Consider the following 19,378-nt stretch of genomic DNA (forward strand, 5'->3'; position numbering starts at 1 on the left):
GCCGCCTGGCGGCAGCAGGTGGGAGCGGGGCTGTTGATATCAATATGGCGGTTGTCAGCCAGACAAAGACAGTCAGTCTGATGTGATTGAGACAAGGGAGGTTTTCAGGGGGAGACTGGGAGATAGGGGCCTCCCCTCCCCCTTCTCCTCTTCCTGCGCGGACCTCAACCCCTCCCCAGTCCCCTCCCGACAAGCGCCCCACGCGGAAGACACCCCTCCCCCTCCCGCCTTCCCCTCCTCCCTATCTCAGCTCTTCGTACCGGGACGTTGGGGAGGGGGCTGTGCCGAGCGGAGAGAACTCAGCCACGATTCCGAGGTGAGTCGAGAGGTTTCCAAGCCGGACTGCCTCAAGTCTCTTCCCTCACTTCTTTCTCTTCACTTTTTTTGTGTTTTTTTTGAGGGGCTTTGGGGCGAAAGTGAGTGGGCTGGGGCTAGGTCTCTTAAGCGGCCCGATTGAGAGGAGGGAGGGATCGGGGGGCTCCCGAGGGGGTGACCCGGTCGCCCCGTCCCGGGTGGGGCGGTGTGTGGGGGGCGGGAATGGAGAGGCGTTGGCAGCGCCCCAACTCTTGGCGCCGGGTCTCCCTCCCTACGGGCGGAAGGTTTGAATCCTGGCGGTGGGGTCTCCTGTGTGGAGTTTGGGAAACTGCGCGGCGACCCGGGGGCGTGTGGGTGCGTCTGCGGCCGGAGAGCTGGTCCCGACTGTGTGACGCGGACTTGCGCGCTGTGTTCCTCCCGAATAAATGTCTGGAGATGGGACGTTGGCTGGCCGCGGCCGGCGCTCGTCCCTGGGCCTGGGCAGGGAGCGGGCGTGAGGTCCGGCGCCTGCCCTCGGGGGCGGCCGGCGACCCGCGTGTGTCCCGCGGCTCGAGCGCGCGCCTCCGCCCCGCGCCCGGGACACTCGCCTCCCCGGACTGGCCGCGGGCGCCGCGTGGGGACGAGGCGGCGGGGACGCGGAACGTTGCCCCCTGAAGTCGGCACGGAAGGTGGGGAAGGAAGAAGTGTTCTGGATATTTTATTCCGGAACCGTGTGTCGGTGACACTGTTGGGGCTACCGGGAAAGGCGTCCTCCCGCCACCCTCGCCCCGCAACGGCAGGCAGGGGTAGCCCGTCTCCTTGGCGTCACAGCGACTGAGCGGCGCCGGAGCCGTGGGCGCGGGCTGGGGGTCGGGGGCGCTGACCTGGGTGTCCAGAAGGACGGGGGTGGGTCCCGAGCTAGGGCGACTTCTTCTCGTAGTCGGGAAAAGTGTTGGAAATTACTGGGCGAGGGGGTGGGGCGGGGCGGGGGGGTGCGGGAGTCGCCCGCGGCCGCCCTGCGTGTTTTGCTCCTACCCCACCCTGCTCAGCCTCGTGTTTGTCGGCAACCTGGTGTGGACGAGCGAGGCAGCGTTTGGTGAGTGGAGGGGAGACCGCCGTCGGCCCGAAAGCCCCTGTACCGCCCAAAGTTGAAGCGTGCAGAGTGGTGGCTTTCTAAATGTGCCTGGAAGCCGTGCAAACCCTGGGGTTTCCCGGGGCGGGGAGTGACGTGACGAGTTCCTTTCGCGGGGACCCTGCAGGTCTAGCGACCCCAGCCTTCCCCTGCTGCCCTCCCTTCTTCCCTCGCTTCCCTTCTTCCTTCCTTCCTTCCTTTCTGGGCCTGGTCCATTTCTCTTCCTGGATGGACATCACGCCTCTTGCGCCTGTTTGGTTTGTGCTGAGACGGTGGTGCTGTGTGTAAAATACCTCATTAGAGGAAAAGGACCTGCGTCTGTTTCTATTTCGCTTTTAGCCACAGGTAATTATCACATCGGGACGAGAGCGTTTTGCATTCAACTTATTTTAACATTGCACCACTCGGTTGTTACCTTTTAGTTGAATTGTGTGTGGAAGACAAGTTTGGAAAATTCGAATTCTGATTTTTTTTTTTTTTGTCTTCAAGTTTCCAGTAGCGTTATAAAGGGAACAGGATTGTAACATCTCTTGTTTCTCACAGTCTTTACTATTTGGTAACATTACACCAGGAGGATTTAGGATCATGTATTTTGTACTTCCTTCTGTCCGAAATAGAAGTTTTTCAATAACCTTTCTCATGCGACAGATTTTTTTAGTGCAATGGACTTTTAAATAACTAAAGCAATTGATATAATTTCTCATTCAACTGTTGAAAATTTAGTGTGTTTTACATTTTGGCTCCAAACTTATCAATTCTTGAATTTATCAGTAAAGGACCTTTAATTCCATAAAAACTGAAAGTCACAGAGATGCAATATATAATTTATGGTGTGTTTTATAACCTTTCGTTTGAAATTTCTGCAGTTGATCATTCACTCAGATAAGCTGACTGTAAGCATGAGGTAGCATATATATTTAGATTGACCTGAATAGACAAAAGATTGATGTCTTCTAAATTTCAAATTTCGAATATAGAATATATTGGTATAAAGCTGAGCCTTTAGTTTGTTATAGATTAAGATTTCCAGACTTTTTAAACCTGCTATTTTAGCCTGAAATATTACTTTGCAAAAATTGGAGAAAAATCCTACATAACTTTACAATAGAGTGGCTTTTTTTTGTGGGGAGGGGCTGAAAAATACTCTATTAGACATAGAACATTAAAATACTCAATAATTATTTTAGAAATATAAACTAAAATGTTTGTTAAGGGTTGAAAAATATAAGAGTATTTTTTCTTCCACCCACCTTTACTGCAGTTTCTTTTTGTTTTCTTCTGTGGAAATGCAAAGTTATGGGAAAAGCCTTCATTCAACTTTTCTCTGTCTAGTAGTCTGGTTGAAATAATTAAAAGTAAACCAAATATTTTCCTTGCATTTGTTGGGGTGATTCTGTTGTATTTTAAGCACTGAGCATTAAAATGATGTAAAGCCTTTACTGCAGGGTAAAGCATAAAACATTCTCAGCATGTGGAAGTCATATGGTTTACGAAAAAAGTAGAAAATCAGGGCATTGGTGCCTGTCCAGCTGAAGATTTCATCCCGTAACTGTAAAGGACACATTTATTTGAATATGATTGCTTCCAAAAATGCCGCCTGTATTATGGGAAGTTGGAAATCCAAACTGTTTTTAACCAATCTGTTGCTAGTTAGTGTACTGCATATTCTGAGCACTGTGGTGGCAAATGTGCATTGAGAAGCCTTTAGGGGTCAGCTTTATGTTGAGTATCTTTTTAGTGAGGCTTCATTTTCACTACTGTAATAACAGATTTCAGTCTCCTTAGCACAAATCCTTGGGTTAAAGCATCACTAATAGAAATTTAATAGCTCAGTGTTGATAAGTTACAAAATAGATTGCAACAAATCTCTCCTTTGTTCATCATTTGAAAAATTAGATGTAGCCAATTTATGGCAACTTTTGTGGCAAGTGTTAATTGGGAAGTCATTGCTTGTTTCAGTAAATGGTGAACACAATGGAAGTATCTATGCCTAATGTGTTCATTTTGGGTCTTTCATATATTATAATCAGTCTATCCCACTTTTAATGTTTCAGACAGCTTCATGGTTCGTATGAAACCGTGTTTGCTTTTTCTGTTCATTTCACCTCAGCTTTTTTATATTCAGATTTTTAAACTTGAATTATTTATTTTGGGAATTAGAAATTTATCCTTCAGTGTCGTTTTTCATAAATGCAAGTTGGTGTACCCCCTCAACTTTTTAAAAATGTCAACATTTATAGATAAAGATGCTCAGTGAAAGAGTGCTGGCTTTGTTTGTTTCATGAACCTTTATTTAGATTTTTTTGGCTCCCGAGTTAATTTTATTATAGCTCCCTTTGCTCTTTGGCTAGCTTTTTCTCTTAACTGCTAGCTTTTACTTCTCAATTGAGTAGAACTTTAATTTCTAAAACGGTTGTTATCAGTGGAAATCCCAGTGTGTCAAGAGTGTTGTATATGTATATTCACATATGCACTCACACGTAAAGCACCTTTATGTTTGTTTGTAGATGAAATTAGTATATACCTATCAAACAGACAACCCATACGAAAGGAAGCTGAACCACAAATAACAGGAGACTTTAAAGAGTGGCTCAGGCTAGAAACCAGAGAGAAACCATCACCACATGCTGTCCACATGAGAGAAGCCGTGAGTTTCATTATCATTGTAAACCATTACTTTAACAGATTCTGCCAAAATCTCATTCTCTCAAAATGGAAGCTATTGGTATTGAAACATTTTTCTGAAAATCATACTAAGTAAATGTGACTTAGATTCCTATGTGCAGCTATTCCGCCCGGTGACCTTTACTGGACTTAAGGCCCATCATAAGTACAAAGATTTTTCCGAGTGATTATTTGACGTAAAACTTTTAGTTAGAGCCTATTTAAACATAATCCAGTGCTTTAGATAACTTGTTTTTCTTGATCTTAGATGAAACAAGTTGGAAATTTACTATAACATTGTCTTGGACACTTTCCAAGAGCATTTAGTTACTGGAAGGCCCTGGCTTTTTTACCCTTATAGTGGTAATAAGGTTGAAGTTACAGTAAGTTTTTCCAATGATTGTTATAATCTTAATGCAGTATTTTACAGATGCTTGACTTGGGCTGTAAGGATACTGTTGTTTTTTTGTTTTGTTTTTGTTTTTTTATTTATTTTTACAAATGAGAAAAAAAGAACAATAGTTGATTTAGATTTGAAGTTATGTTATTTTCCTTGTTTTGAATCTTAAAACAGGTGGTCACAGACCCCTCCTTATAATTGATAAAATTAGGATCAAATCTATTCAAAGAGCATTTAGATTTTTCTTAAACTTAGAGTACTGATGAGGATAAGAACGTTTTCTAAATTCCACACACTGGATGTATTCTCTGTAGCTTCTCTGTCCATCTTTTGTTCAGTGGTTTGTCAGTGGTCTGCATGTGGTTTGTCAAAAACATTTAATAGCTCTCTTTACTGTATGCATATTAAACACTTAGTAGTTACCAAGGGGCAGTGATTTGAATATATAGTTACTTTTTTCAAAGAGGAGAAAGTCAAATGCTGTGGCTATTGCTGAAATGAGGGTGACTTAAGATGGAAAGGCTCTGCTTTAAGATTTTGATGAAGTTAGTAGTGTGATTAAAACATGACGCTATTGGGTTGGGCTCTTCATTCAGGTATGGAATCTCACTCTCTCCACCCGATCATGAAATCAAGCTGATTTTGTATCCTTTGCATTTATCTGTTGACTTCTTTTCATTCTAGTGCCATTCCTTTAATTCAAGCCTTCATTATTTCTGGCTTGCTACATCAGTCTCTTAACTGATCTGCCTGCTTTCAGAGTATTTCCTTAGTCATTCTTCTACCCTACCTGAGGGATCTTGCTAAAATAAAATGTGAATGTGATTTTTCAGCCATATTTTGTCTGTAATCTTTCAATGGCTTCCTAGCCTTTCAGATAAATCCAAACTGTCATCCACCTGTGTCCAAGTCCTGGCTCTGCCACTGACTAGCTATGTGACCTTGGGCAAGTCATTTAATCTGTGTCTGCCTCGATTTCTTCATTATGAGATTGAGAGTAAATAGTCCTTATTCATAGGATTATTGTGAACTCTTAGTATGCTGTTAAGCTCTTAGACTGCTTCTGGGATGTCATAAATGTTAGCTATTATAATTATTGTGTGATAGTAGATATTTTATGTTCTGGTTCCTGCCTTATTTATTTCATCATCACCGATCCCAGGCCCTCGGCCATGCCAAACTCTTGGTGGGCCAAACAAATACTCTTAGCATAGATATGGAGGATTGGGTATTTGTCTCTGAGGGTTGCATTTGTTAGTAATGTCTTCAAAAGTAAAGAATTTTAAAGCATGTTGCTCTATAAAGAATGATGATATATTCTGTTGCTCTGGCTTTTTTCCCCTCCCCAAATAAAGAGTAATACTAGTTATCATATTGTCTAATTCAAGCTACAATTTTAAAAAGTCACTTTCCTAGCCCTGTTAATGTGTTTTTATGTTTCTAACCTAGATTTCCCCTTGCTAATCCTTTTTTTCATATCTTCTCACCTAACTTCACTAAAGATCTATTAACTTTGTATAGCTTCTTTCACTTTTTTTTCCATGAATCTCAATTCTCACTGCCTTTCAAGTAATGTGGTGTCTTTACATTGCTGTTGGGACAATTGAATAGTTGCATTATATGATCTGGAAGCCACTTTAGACAGAGATCTGTTTTATTTACGCACTAATGTTTATACTTGAGATTGGGCAGCTAGTTTGTTTCCACCGGTTCAGTTGGTTTTCCAAAATGGTAGGTGATATACATACAGTGATTTATATCTGTATTTCATTCCTCTCAAGGAAGAGAGTGTCCTGTTTTTACCAAACCAAGTCTCATAAGGATAAATGTTACCCAAAACTATTGTGTAGGGATAACAGGTTGATAACTGAGGTATCAGTTCAGACTTTAGAGTGTAATTTTTGTAGGATGCTATATTATGACTGTGGTTTGCAACCACTCCTTTAGCCAGCATTTGCCTTCACAGAGCATAATTGTTCCTTGTGGAAAACTAGAAAGTAGCCATCCTGAATATTATCTTTATTTGGTTGAAAATGCATTTTCTGGAGTCAAAGATAGCCCATGTTTAGTTTTACATAGTAGCAGTTTAGAACCACTCAGGACAAGAATAGTTGCTGTACACTCTTCTCAAAGGAAGACCCTGCTGAAGAGATGGCATCATCTCATTTAGAATACTGTCTCATGCTTTTCAATTAGACATCAATTTCTTCCAAAGGTGGGAGGTTTACGGTTAAATATAAATTTCTTCAAGGTCCCCCCCCTCAAAAAAAGTTCCTTCCTTTAAATAAATTATAATAAGTGTGTGTGTGTGTGTGTTTATTGCTTTTATTTCAATGCATTATAGGCATCAAATGACTGGTCTTCCTTAAAACAAGGAATTATTTAATGAGCACGAATTATTGGTTACTTCCAGTTTCATTGTTTAATACAGAATGTTTAGTTAACAGCATGTCAACTAGGTGCCTTCACTCTGGTTTTGACCGTGTAAATTTGTGTGTATTACCTCGTTAGGTTTCAGTTTTCTAGTTTGCTAAACAGAGTATTTAGATTAATTTCTTTTTTTATATATGGTACTTTTGTTGTCATTAAGTAAACTCATGAGTTGTTTGCTTATTTATTTACTTTTAATTTTGAAATATAAATTCACAAGAAGTTGCAAAATAGTAGAGAGAGCCCTGTACTTTTCACCTAGTTTCCCCTAATGTTTTTATCTTACATAACTTTAGTACAAGATTAAAACCAGGAAATTGACATTGAAACAGTGGGTGCATGGTCCTGTGCCATTTTATCACGTGTGGATTCAGTAACCACCACCGCAGTCAAGATACAGAACTATTCCGTCACCACAGAGATGGAGTATTTCTCCTCTTATTCATAAATTCTGTTGTTTTGTCAGTATAATTAAGGAGAAAGAAACCAATTATTGGATCAGTAAATTCACTCTTTTGCCTTCTGTAGAAGTTCATAAATTCTTTTGGCACATCTTGAAAGTTTTTTATGGAAAATTCCAATTAAACTTTTTTTGTTTTGAGAATTTAAAAACTGGCGAGCTTTACATGAGGACTTATAATATTAGTACCCTTTAAGCTTTTTTTAGTAAAAGTTAACAGTAACATTGAAAATTTCTGTAAATGAAGTGTGAAAGATTTAAAGGAATCCAAAGCTTAAATGATAGATGTCTGGCCAGAGAAGAAGTATGTTAGACTCTGTATTAGCTACCAAAATCATAGTTATTCTGACATTGGTTTGGTCTTTGACAGTGTTGAAGCAAACCTGTCAGATTAATAATGAATTGTGAGCTCCTGTTGTAGTTTTATTTTGGGTTTGTTATAAGGGAACTCGCTTCAAAGTCAGTTCAAAGATTTTTTTCAGAGAACGGATCTTTAGAGGAAAAAATGTGTTTCTGGGTCCTATTGTTAATCTAGATACAAGAAAGGACCATCAAGTTAAAGGGTAGTTACAGGACAGGTTATATTTTGCGTCCTCTTTATTAGCTGTATATGTTACGAAGCCTGTTTTCAAAGCTGAAACTATTAATCAACATACTATTGACAATTACAGACATCAAACAACAAAGGTCTGCTTTAAATAGCTAACAAAATATTTTCAAATATATTAACAAAAAAGATGTGTGGTTTTTGTCTTCTCTGGTTTGAGACAATTTATTTATCAACACTGATAATTTACTTTGGAAAGATTAAATTTTAATTTGTTGCATTGACCAGAATATGATAAATATTGGTGGTACTTCTTGATAAGTTAAATTCACATTAAGAGAGCTTTTTGGCTACCTGAGATTTCACTTTCTTCGTGGTACATTTTTTTTTTTCTCTTTGGATTTGTCAGCTGCCAGCTTTTCATTTATTTTGGTGTATAGTTTTTAAAAAATAGTGCTTTAATCAGTAATTGTTTGGCTCCCAGGAGAGGTTGTTGTAGGGATCCAGTTTTTTTTGAGTTGATAAAGAACAAACAGATCTTGTGCCAATGGCTGAACTGTTAGGAACATGAGAAGTTAGTCTCTGCCTCTCATTTTGTCTTGCCTTGAGTTTCCATGTCTGCTTCATCTCCCTTTCTCACGTCTCCCTCCCACTTCTATTTACCTTGCTATGGGTTTTCATAGTTTCTGTTTCTCCGTAACTTGGACCCGCAAGTGGATTTGGTTTGCTGTGGTACTGATTTGAACAGCTCTTTCGTTTCAGCTAAAGCCTACCTCTGAGTGGTGACAGTGTTTCCTTTAGTTCAGTTGGCCAGAGAGAAATCAGAATGCGCGGCCTGACCGTTAGTTGGAGGTCTGTTCCTATTCCATGACCTTGGGGGGTAAGGCACAGGGGGTAGTCATCTTTTATATAAGGTGAACGCTTTGCGGTGCTCTCCATGGGGACCATCTCTTGCAGGGCTTGAACAGGGCACACTCAGTTCAACATGACAAGGCTAGCAGTGCATGTTCAGGTCCTGTGTGGGATACAAAGCTGACTTGGATTTAATCCTTTTCTTCAAGGATCAGATCATTTGTAGGAAATAGCAAAAGTCTCCCAGTATAATTCAGTGTTGGTTTTTGTGTTAGTCGTCTCGGACAAACCAGAACGATGACAGAGGGGGCCTGTACAACTAGCCAGGTTTAAGGAAAGAGAACCCCAGGTAGCACTAGAGACACGGATATTCCGTCTCTACAGTTTAAATCACAGACCTGCTACAGCATGGAAGTCCTGAGAAACCATTCTTTCAGGATCCTAGGTGTTGCTTTCAGGGAGCATCCCCGGTTGAATTAAGAGGCTCTTTTGTTGTCTTTCTACCTTAGATCAAATAGACAACATTTTGGCCACTCTTTGTCCCACTGTCAGGGTTAAGAGACATCTTAGAAAAACTCCTTCACTAATCCAGCAGCTGGAACATTGTCTATGTGGTGACAACAGTTCTCTTAGAAAATGTCTTTCATCCTGGACACACTTGGACAGTAAATCATACAACGACAGGACATTTGTGCCGCCTTATTTTAGAGGCAATAAAGATTTAGGTGGTGAGTAGTAGTGAGCATGTTCTCCACAGATCTGGCGACACAAGCATTGACACATTGGGTCCATCCACTGTCCAGTTAACACCATATATTTAACAGAAGCGCCATGATGTCAGGGAAAGGAACTGGAACTCCCGACCGCCTTACCCCCAATCCAGTGTTAGAGTTGGGATTTCAGGGCTAAAAAACCCCAAGCCAAATCTCGATTATGTTACCAAAACAGGACTGACATTTTGCAAATAAGCGCAAATCAAGCACTGGCAGCTAAAGAACCTAGAAGATCCGAGTCAGATTACTAAACCACAGGAGATAAACATTGGGGGGGGGGGGGGCGTCACAGAATTCTAACACGTAGGCTGCAGTAGAGGGAGGCAGTGCGTCTCAACTTTTGTGCCAAAGAATTGCATGGGAAAAGTATTAAAATTTTAGTTTCCTGAACTCCACCCCCAGATTCTTAAAATCTTAGATGAGCCCAGGATTATATACCTCTTTCTTAAACATATTAGGTCCCCAGAACATTTAGAAAATGCACAGACATAGGATAATATGTACCGAGACCCTACTATGTGCTTGATTCTATGGTGAGGGCTTGGTAATCTTAAATACCTGTGTATAACTTGGAATGTTTTCTCCTTGACCTGGGTCTGCCTCATGTTAAATAGGCTCTATAATTGCTTATGCCACTGAATTGTGCAGTGGGGCATGTTTTGTTAAAGCATGGCTGTTCATCTAGAGGGTATACTTAATGGTTTGTATTATGCTCCAAACATCTAGTCTATGTGGTTTATCAGCAATTCGTTTTCTTATGCTTTTATGTTTTCACCAACTTATGAGGCAGTTCTCCCCCACACCCCCCACGCCCTTTGTCAGTATGTTTTCCGTTATTCTAGTTTTTTGGATCTATTCAGCAAGATCGTTTTTTGTGGTTTTTTTTTCACTGTATGCTCTTTTGGTATATCAACCATCTCTTGAATCTCTGCCCTCACAAATTAATTTTTCACCTTTTTTTTTTTTAGCTCTGTCTTCATTCTTCTTAGAATCTTAAGTAATCCTGGAATACTGAGCTGGTTGAGAACATGGAATTTGGAGCCAGACTGTTTAGGTGCAAATCTACCCTCCACAACTTACTCTGTAACTTTGCTGTGCCTTAGTTTCTCCATCTGTAAATTGGAGATAAATAATAGTACTCGTATCATAGGATTGTTATATGAGGCAATATTTGTAAGGTGCTTAAAATAGTGGTTGGCACAAATTAAGGCACACTTTTTAATCTTATTATTAGTTGGCCTGTGCTTCTGTTTCTAAGGTATTTCCATCCTGAATCATTAGAATTCTTTTTTAAAATGTTTTTTTTATTTTTCAATTACAGTTGATACACAATATTATGTTAGTTTCAGGTATACAACAGTGATTAGACATTTATAAAACTTAGGAAGTGATCACCCCGATAAATCCAGTACCCATCTGACACTATATATAGTTATTACAATACTACTAATTCCCCATGCTGTACTCTGCATCCCCATGACTATTTTGTAACTACCAATTTGTACCTCTTAATCTCCTCCCTCCCTTTACCTATCCCCCACCCCTTCCCCATCTAGCAACCATCAAAATGTTCTCTGTATCTATGAGATTGTTTCTGTTTTGTTTGTTTATTTATCCTGTTCTCTAGATTCCACATGTAAGTGAAATAATATGACATTTGTCTTTCTGTGTCTGACTTACTCTACTCAGCACAATACCCTCTAGGTCCATCCATGTTGTCACAGATGATAAGATTTCATTCTTTTTTATGGCTGAGTAATATTATAATGCATTGTACGTATCTACCACCTCTTCTTTATCTGTTCATCCCCTGGACATTCAGGTTGCCTCCATATCTTGGCTGTTGTAAATAATGCTGCAATGAACATATGGCTGCACGTGTCCCTTTGAATTAATGTTTTGGGTTTCTTCAGTTAAATACCTAGAAGTGGCATTACTGGGTCCTTCTTTGTTGCTTGTTGTAGCCTTTGTTTTAAAGTCTGTTTTGTCTCATATAAGTATTGCTACGCCAGCTTTTGTTTGTTTGTTTCCATTTTCATGAAATATCTTTTTCCATCCCTTTACTGTCAGTCTGTGTGTGTCTTTTGATCTTAGATGAGTCTCTTGTAGGCAGCAGATGTAAGGCTTTTGTTTTCATATCCATTCAGCCACCCTATGTCTTTTGATTGGAGCATTTAATCCATTTACATTGAAAGTAAATATTGATAGATATGTAGTTACCGCCATTTTATTCATATTTTTTTATCTTTTTTTCCCCTTTTTCTTAAAGAAGTCCCTCTAACATCTCTTGTAGTACTGGTTTGGTGGTGATGAACTCCTTTAGCTTTTTCTTGTTTGGAAAGCTCTTTATCTGTCCTTCAATTCTAAATGATAGCCTTGCTGGGTAGAGTTATCTTGGTTGTAGGTCCTTGCTTTTCGTCACTTTGAATATTTCCTGGCGTTCCCTTCTGGCCTGCAAAGTTCTTGTTGAGAAATCAGCTGACAGTTTATGGGAGCTGTCTTGTAGGGAACTAACTGCTTTTTTCTTGCTGCTTTTAAGATTCTCTCTTTGTCTTTAACTTTTAGCCTTTAAATTATGATGTGTCTTTGTGTGGGTCTCTTGTTTGGGACTCTCTGTGCTTTCTGGGCTTGTATGTCTGTTTTCTTTGCCAGGTTAAGGAAGTTTCCTGTCATTATTTCTTCAAATAGTTTTTCAGTTCCTTGCTTTCTTCTTGTTCTGGTACCCCTATGATGTGAATGTTGGTACACTTGATTTTGTCCCAGAGGCCCCTTAAATTATTCTCATTTTCTTGGATTCTTTTTTTCTTTTTGTTGTTCTGTTTGGGTGTTTTCTGCTACCTTATCTTCCAAAGCGCTGATTCGATCTTCTGCTTCATTTAATCTGCTTCTGACTCCCTCTAATGTATTCTTAATTTCAGTTATTGTGTTCTTCATTTCTGACTGGTTCTTTTTAATGTTTTCAATCTCCTTCTTGATGTTTCCTGTTTTCTTTGTTGAAGTTCTTAGTGAGATCTTTGGGCATCATTGTAGCTGGTGTTTTGAACTCCGTATCTGGTAGATTGCTTGTCTCTCTTTTTTTAGTTCTTTTTCTGGAACTTTGTTCTGTTATTTGGGACATATTCTTGTCTCCTCATTTTGGCTGCCTCCCTGTGTTTATTGCTATTATGTATTAGGTAGGGCTGCTATGTCTTCCAGTCTTGATAGAGTGGCTTTATGTATAGGTGTCCTGTGGGGCCCAGTGGCACAATCTCTCTGGTCACCAGTGCCGGGTGCTCCAGGTGTGTCCCTTTGTGGATTGTATATGTCCTTCTGTTGTAACTGAGCCCTGGTTGCTGTTTGCACATCAATGAGAGGGATTGACCCTCAAGCTTATTGGTGCGAGGACTGGCCGTGACTATAGTGGTGGAGCTGTTATGCAGGGGCTGACCGTATGGAGCAGGATTTGCTTTTGCAGGGCTTCGGTGCCTGCTCAGTCTGCTCTTTGGGTGTGTCTTTAGCGGAGGTGGTTGGGTGGTGCTCTGGTGTGGTCTGAAGCTGGCCACCAGGTATGTTGTCTCTAGGGCCTCTTGGGAAGGGCTCTGTTACAGGCCAAGGTCAGCTGCTATCTATGCCCTTCCTGGGGCCACTTGGTATGAGCTATAAAGTGATTTGCAATGGTTACCACTTGTTCTGGGCTTGGGGGTGCCTGGGAGAGGCTAAGCTACAAAACAAGGCCATCTGCTGCTAATGCCAGGCCTGGAGCTGCTTAGCAAGAGGTATGGGGCACATTGAGGCCAGATGCTGATAGTTTGGGGTTTGTGAACCTTTGAGAAATCTCAAGAAAGGGCATAGCATGAGCCAAGACAGGCTGTGTGTATGGAAAAACCCCTGGAAGTGGCTTGGGTGGACTTGTAAGTTGGGTGGGGTGGCGTCTCAGGGAGTCACGAAGGTGGGGTGAATGGTGTTAGCCAGGTTGATGGAGACTCAGATATGGTGCCCACCTGAATATGCACGCTGGGTGGGGAGGGCTCAACAAAGGGACAGTGGCTTCTGCCAGCATGTCTGTCTGGGAGAATGCTGCCCCTCCAGCCCTTGCCCTACAGCCAGACAATTTCTTCCTGTATGTCCCTGACGTTTTAAGCTGCTGCCCAGCACTGTAGCTCAGAGCCAGCGAGTTCGTCATTGAGTAAATCCACATACGGGCCCTTGAAGAGGAATGCCTGGGATTCCAGCTGCCATTGGTGTCACCCAGACACAATCTCTGCTGCTTTTCACAGCCAGAAGTTACAGGGACTGCTCTTCCCGTCATTGGAGCCCTGAGCTGGGGAGCCTGAAGTGTGTGTGGGACTCCTGATTCCTCAGGGGATCCTCTGAAGCTGAGCTATCCCTCCTGATTTTTAACCGCCACACGTGGGTATTGGACCAGCTTGTTCCATGTATCTGTCCCTCCTGCCAGTCACCTCATCATTTCTGTTTGTCCTTAGTTATAGGACTTCTTTTCAGCTAGACTTCAGGTGATTCTTAATCATGGTTCTGTAGTTGTAATTTTGAGATAGTCGTGAGAGGAGGCAAGCACAGCATTTACCTACTCTGCCATCTTGACTGGAACTCTTATTAGAATATTTATACTTTGCAAGTAAGCCTTTCCTAGCTACTTATTTTTTGTTCATTAATTTGTTTCTGTTTTTTCTCAGTTTTACTTTTATAGGCCTTAGTTGCATTTGATGCAAATGATTATTTCCTCTTAGTTAAAATTCTTTCTATCCACGTCTTTTTCCGTCCATTATCCTTTTCCTTTCTTATTAAAATTTACCTCTGGTCTTGGAGCTTCTAGATTTAAAACCTTTAAATTACCCTTTTAGTACTTGCCTTTTGTACTTTTCTCCATCCTCCCCCACCTAATTCATCGTCAGCGTTCTGCTGATTCTTTCACCATCACATCTCTTAGATCATTTTCTTCCTTTTTACATCTAGAGTTGCCATTCTCATCACTTCTTGCTGAGATGATTGCAGCAATAAAACTGGCCTTTCCTCCTCTTACTCTATTCCATGGTGCACTGTACTGTAAGAATAATTTTCATCAACACTTTCCATCAAGTAATTCAAGAAGTTACTGTACCTTAGTTCGAATTGTGTTACGTTCCAATTTTTAATCCTTGTGCTTTTAAAAGTTTCTCTAACATTTTCTTTCTGCTCTTACCCAGCATCTCACTTTCTTATTCCTAAAGATGTTTTCTCTGTTACATCTAAGTAAATGATCTTTCTTCTTTCTGTATGTTTTCAGCCTGTATTTCTTGGTGTTTGCTGTTTTCTCCACTTAATATATTTGTATATCCTTATCTTGCCAGTTAAAACCTCCTTAATAAAACCTATTTATAGTGTTCTCTCTCTGAGGAGACATTTTCCAGTGAACCCTGTCACATTGGGACCAGTCATTTACTTACTCCATATTTGAGCTGCATTTATGTATTCAGTTTCAAGTATATGTAATTTTTTTTTTTTGCATTGATTTGTAAGGCATATCACATTTTAAGTATTTTACTTTTCATTTCATGTTCATGAAATGAACATGAAATACCAATTCAATTGGATTGGTAGTTGAAGTGTAAGGTCCTTGAGTTTCCTATCGGCGTATCTCTCTCTGTTCTTTACCCTCCCCTTTAATTTTCATAGTTCATTTGTTACTGCTGATTCATATAACCAATTTTGAGTACATATTATGTGAATAAGACATAGGCTTAGACTTTCGGAAGCTCACAGTTCGTTTTGATGGGCTTTATCCTGAGGTATATATCTCAATACTGTACTTGAGTTATTACTCTTGACTCAGTAATTCCTCTGAACCACCATCAAAAATAGTACTTAGCACTAGATAGATTGCCAAGTCTAAGTTCCTGACAAATATTTTTGCTGTAAGATGCTGGTATGAATGACAGTGGTTAAGAATGATCAGGGTAGATGATAGGTAGAAATTTTAGGTTCATTGTCTTCTGAGGATAAGTTTTTCCTTCTATTTGCCATGACTGCAGGAGATCTAGGGACTTAAAAATTGCAATTATAAAGTTATTACATAGAAAAGAATCCAAGCAATAAAATATATATAAAATAAGTGTAGCTGCCCCCTGCTCTTCCTGACACATTCTACCCCTGTGTTCTTGTCTGTTGTTCCTAACAAACTACGCCAAAACTTAGCTTACACCAATGATTGTATTCTGTCTCAGGTTGGCTCGGTTAAATGGTTCTCTCTAGGTATCTCTCATCGGGAGGTGTCTGAAGGCGAGCTCACTCATGTCTGTTGCCCAAGTCGGGAGAACTCAAACAACTAAGGACTGGGACAGCTGCAGCTTCTTAGGCCTCTCTGTCACTGTGTGGTCTCTCCAGGATAGCTGGACTTCTTACAGGGTACCTCAGGGCTCCAAAGACAGGTGTCCCAAAAGAGAAAGAAAGCCAGATGTAACATTTTTTATGACCTAGTCTTGGAAACCACACAGTGTTGCTTCTGCTGCGTTCTGTTTATTGAGGCAGTCATGCTGGCTTGTCCAGGTTGAAGAGCAGGGAACACAGAGTCTACCTCTTGATCGGGGAAGTGGCAGTGTTCTAGAAGAGAATGTATGAAGGAAATGTTGTGGTAATTATAGAAAGTACAATCTCACACCCCAGGGATCAATGCTATTAATAATTTGGTTTACTGTCTAATCTTTTTCTTTGCTTGTACAAATCATATTCCCAGTGCCTACTTTTGCAATTGTGTCACATTTTAACTTATAATTTTACTTAACAATATGTAATGGTATGAGTACATAAAGATCACCTTATTTTCGTGGAACGCCTTAAATCAGTGAATCACAATTTGCTATAAACATGCACCGAGTAGTAGACATTTAAGCTTGAGTTTATTGTGTAGGAACCTCTCTTGACTGGTGTTGGAGGGGCCTGTAGTAAATGTTGCCCTGAACAGGACTACACGGGCAAGAAATAGCGAGCTTTCTCCTTATGTTGCTCTTCCGATTATCTGGAAATGGTTTCTTAAATTTCTTTTTCCCTTTGCTGCTACTTTCTTCTCTCCTCTCCCTGCTCTGACTTACTGAGCAATCCTGTGCTTCTGTCTTGATCTCAGAAAATATGTGGGGAAAACAGGAATACCATCGTATATAAAGTACAGCTATCTTGTTTGGCACTTTGCTAGATGAAAGATTTTTTTTCTTCCTGTTAAGTATAGAAAAGCTATCTTAAATGACTTAATTTAAATTAGTAGTTAGTTGATCAATTAATCAGAAAAGTTGGTTATAGCAAAAAATCATTAAAAGTGGATTACTTAAACATGTTACATTAATGAAGATATATAAATATTCATATATTCATCAATCATTTGATATAGGGTGGTAGTTCTCAGTTGGGATGATTTTACCTCCGGGGGTATATTTGGCAACATTTGGAGACATTTTTGATTGTCACAATGGGATAGTGGTACTGTTGCCCTCTAGTGGGTACTAGATAAGCCAGAGATGCTGTAAAACACCTTTCAATTCACAGGACAATATTACTCCTACCCCACCCCACCTCCAACAAAGAATGCTCCAATCCAAGTGTCCATGGCATGGGGTCCAGAAACCATGATCTATGGCCAAAGGGCTTTCTTTTCCTGTTGTATGAATATCCAGATTGGCACTTTGCATCAGAAGTTCATGCATGAACCATACCCATAATGTATTACTTATGATTTCAAGTTTTGATTTCTTAAAAATGGAGGGAGACCTTAAAGACATGTGCGATATAATCTGTGGGTCAAATCTTAATATTTTATTATTTTTCTCCAAGTCTTTTATAGTAGTGTCACTCACAACCGATTCAAGTGATATTCTTTTTAAAAAGCAAATCATTATATCAAAACATTTCATCTATTTTTTTAACTTAATTTGTATAGAAACAATTCTTCATACTTCCATTTTGTTGGTTTAGAGAATATGTAATTAAATTGCACAATTGCAAAAACAACTGATATAAGCTACAAACTAATCTACTTTTCGTTGGCACACAGTGGCATAAATGAGACCGTAGCCTTTCCCATCCCATGGTATTTGTTTGAGAAGGGGACTCCAGAAAGCTGTGGGTGAGTCTGATGGTTGGGTAGGTGGAGGTTGGCTAAGAGATTCTATGTGACCAATATATAGGATTTGAAGGGTAGGAATTGAAGAATCTTTTGTTGTTGTTATTAAAAAGAATTCTCAAAGTAAGTTCACTGAAAACTCTTAAATAAACGAATAAGCAAAAAAGAACAAAACCCCACAAACACAAAAAGCAAAATCAAACAAACAAACAAAAACCTACAAACATTAGGAAATGTTATATTACAATTGAATTTTGCCTTGCCCCAGATTGGTGGCATTTGTGAGGACGTCGTGGAGGAGAAAGGACAGTGGCAATGCCTGCGGTGGCCTTCGAAAGAGAATAATAATCACTCGATGTGCATGCTTTGGTGTTAGGATTTTAATGATCTTTGGTTATCTGGGAGTAATCAGGAAGCTGTTTCTATCTAGAAGTTATTAAATTATTTTGTTGGTTTCCAGTCCCTCTCGTGAACATATTTAAACGGGTGTGTGTGCGCGTGCACACATGCTTCACAGACCTGCTGTCCTTATCCTATTTGACAACTCTCCGTTTCAAGCAGGCTAACGTCCATGATTGTCCTCTGTATTTCTGGATTGCCTTCATCTGGACCTTTGCATATTAAATCCTGTGAAGTCAGTCTGCCTTTTATCAAAACATTTCTTACACGCCTTTAAAATACTTAAACTCAACTTCTCAGTTTTCACTAGCTAATTAAAGACTTGATTCTAACACATTTTCAATCTTAGTATTACTAGCACATTTTTTAGCTCTGATGAGATGAACTTTCAGAATATATGCATAATTTGGGCCACATTAATTTGTGCAAGCTGACTCATTGCCTAATAAAAATGATGTTATTTAGAATTTAATCAGAGAAATCCAGAAACTGGCATTTTAGATATTTGATTTAATTATCTGGTAACCAAGATCCAGTGGGGAACTATAACCTGAATAGATGGTTTATCTCTCAGAGCTAGAAGATTAACCTGAATTAGCATAGGATTGTTAAATTTGTTAATTACTGTTTCTGTAGTTGTTGGGGGAAAATGTTAGCTCTTCTTCCCTGCCTTTCTATTAATGATGCTGATTTCTTTATCTAGAGAAACTGTAAGAGAAGGATAAGAGATTACTTAGAGCAGCATGACTGGGGTAATTTAGTTAATGAGATTTTAAAAAATAATCGTTCCTTCCCTTCAAGCTTACATAAAGACAAAATTTACTGTATAAGGAATTATTTTGTGTGTTTATGTAGTTGTCTTCCATGACATTTATAAAATATATTACATTTATAAAATACTCAGTATCTGAACTTTTTTTTTTAACTTCGCATATCCCATATCCTCACCCTTTTCAAGTATAATGGCCTAAGTAGAGTCTTAGGAAAAACTTTTTGAAAATGATGGTTTTGAATGGGTTATCAAACTAATAATTCCAAACTGATCCAGATAGTAAATTTTAAGGCAGGTATATTTTAAATGTTACGAGAATTCTTTGGAAAATAATTAAATGGAATTTTGGGGGGAAATTTTCATTTCTTTTAAATGAAAGACTATTTTCCAAGTAAACTCTGTATGTTCAATGTAGAAGTGGCAAAGTAAACATTTTAAGGCAGCGTATTTCGTGCATGATGGTCATGCTTTGCATTGTTGGTACTTGTATCAACAAGCTGTCATGTAAAACCCTTGAAAGGAAGGGAGCAGAAAGGATCGGGTATATCGCCTGTGTTCAGTAAGGAAAT

The 19,378-nt window shown here is 39.8% G+C and overlaps 1 protein-coding gene across 20 annotated transcripts in view; it reads left to right on the top strand.

The window, feature by feature from the left end:
* Positions 1–7: 7 nt before the first annotated feature.
* HMBOX1 (homeobox containing 1) overlaps positions 8–19,378 on the top strand; it is a 167,812-nt gene continuing 148,441 nt past the window's right edge. For 12 of the 20 annotated variants that reach the window (XR_013995093.1, XR_013995094.1, XR_013995095.1 and 9 more), the window contains exon 1: positions 8–316. The gene's annotated coding sequence lies outside the window, so the exon portion shown is untranslated. Of the gene's footprint in view, positions 317–731; positions 984–1,266; positions 1,391–19,378 lie in introns of those variants that run through there. The other 8 variants (XM_081076339.1, XM_081076327.1, XM_081076324.1 and 5 more) reach the window with 8 other exon arrangements.

This window comes from Rhinolophus hipposideros, assembly GCF_964194185.1.
Source record: "Rhinolophus hipposideros genome assembly, chromosome: 16".
NCBI classification, from domain to species: Eukaryota; Metazoa; Chordata; class Mammalia; order Chiroptera; family Rhinolophidae; genus Rhinolophus; species Rhinolophus hipposideros.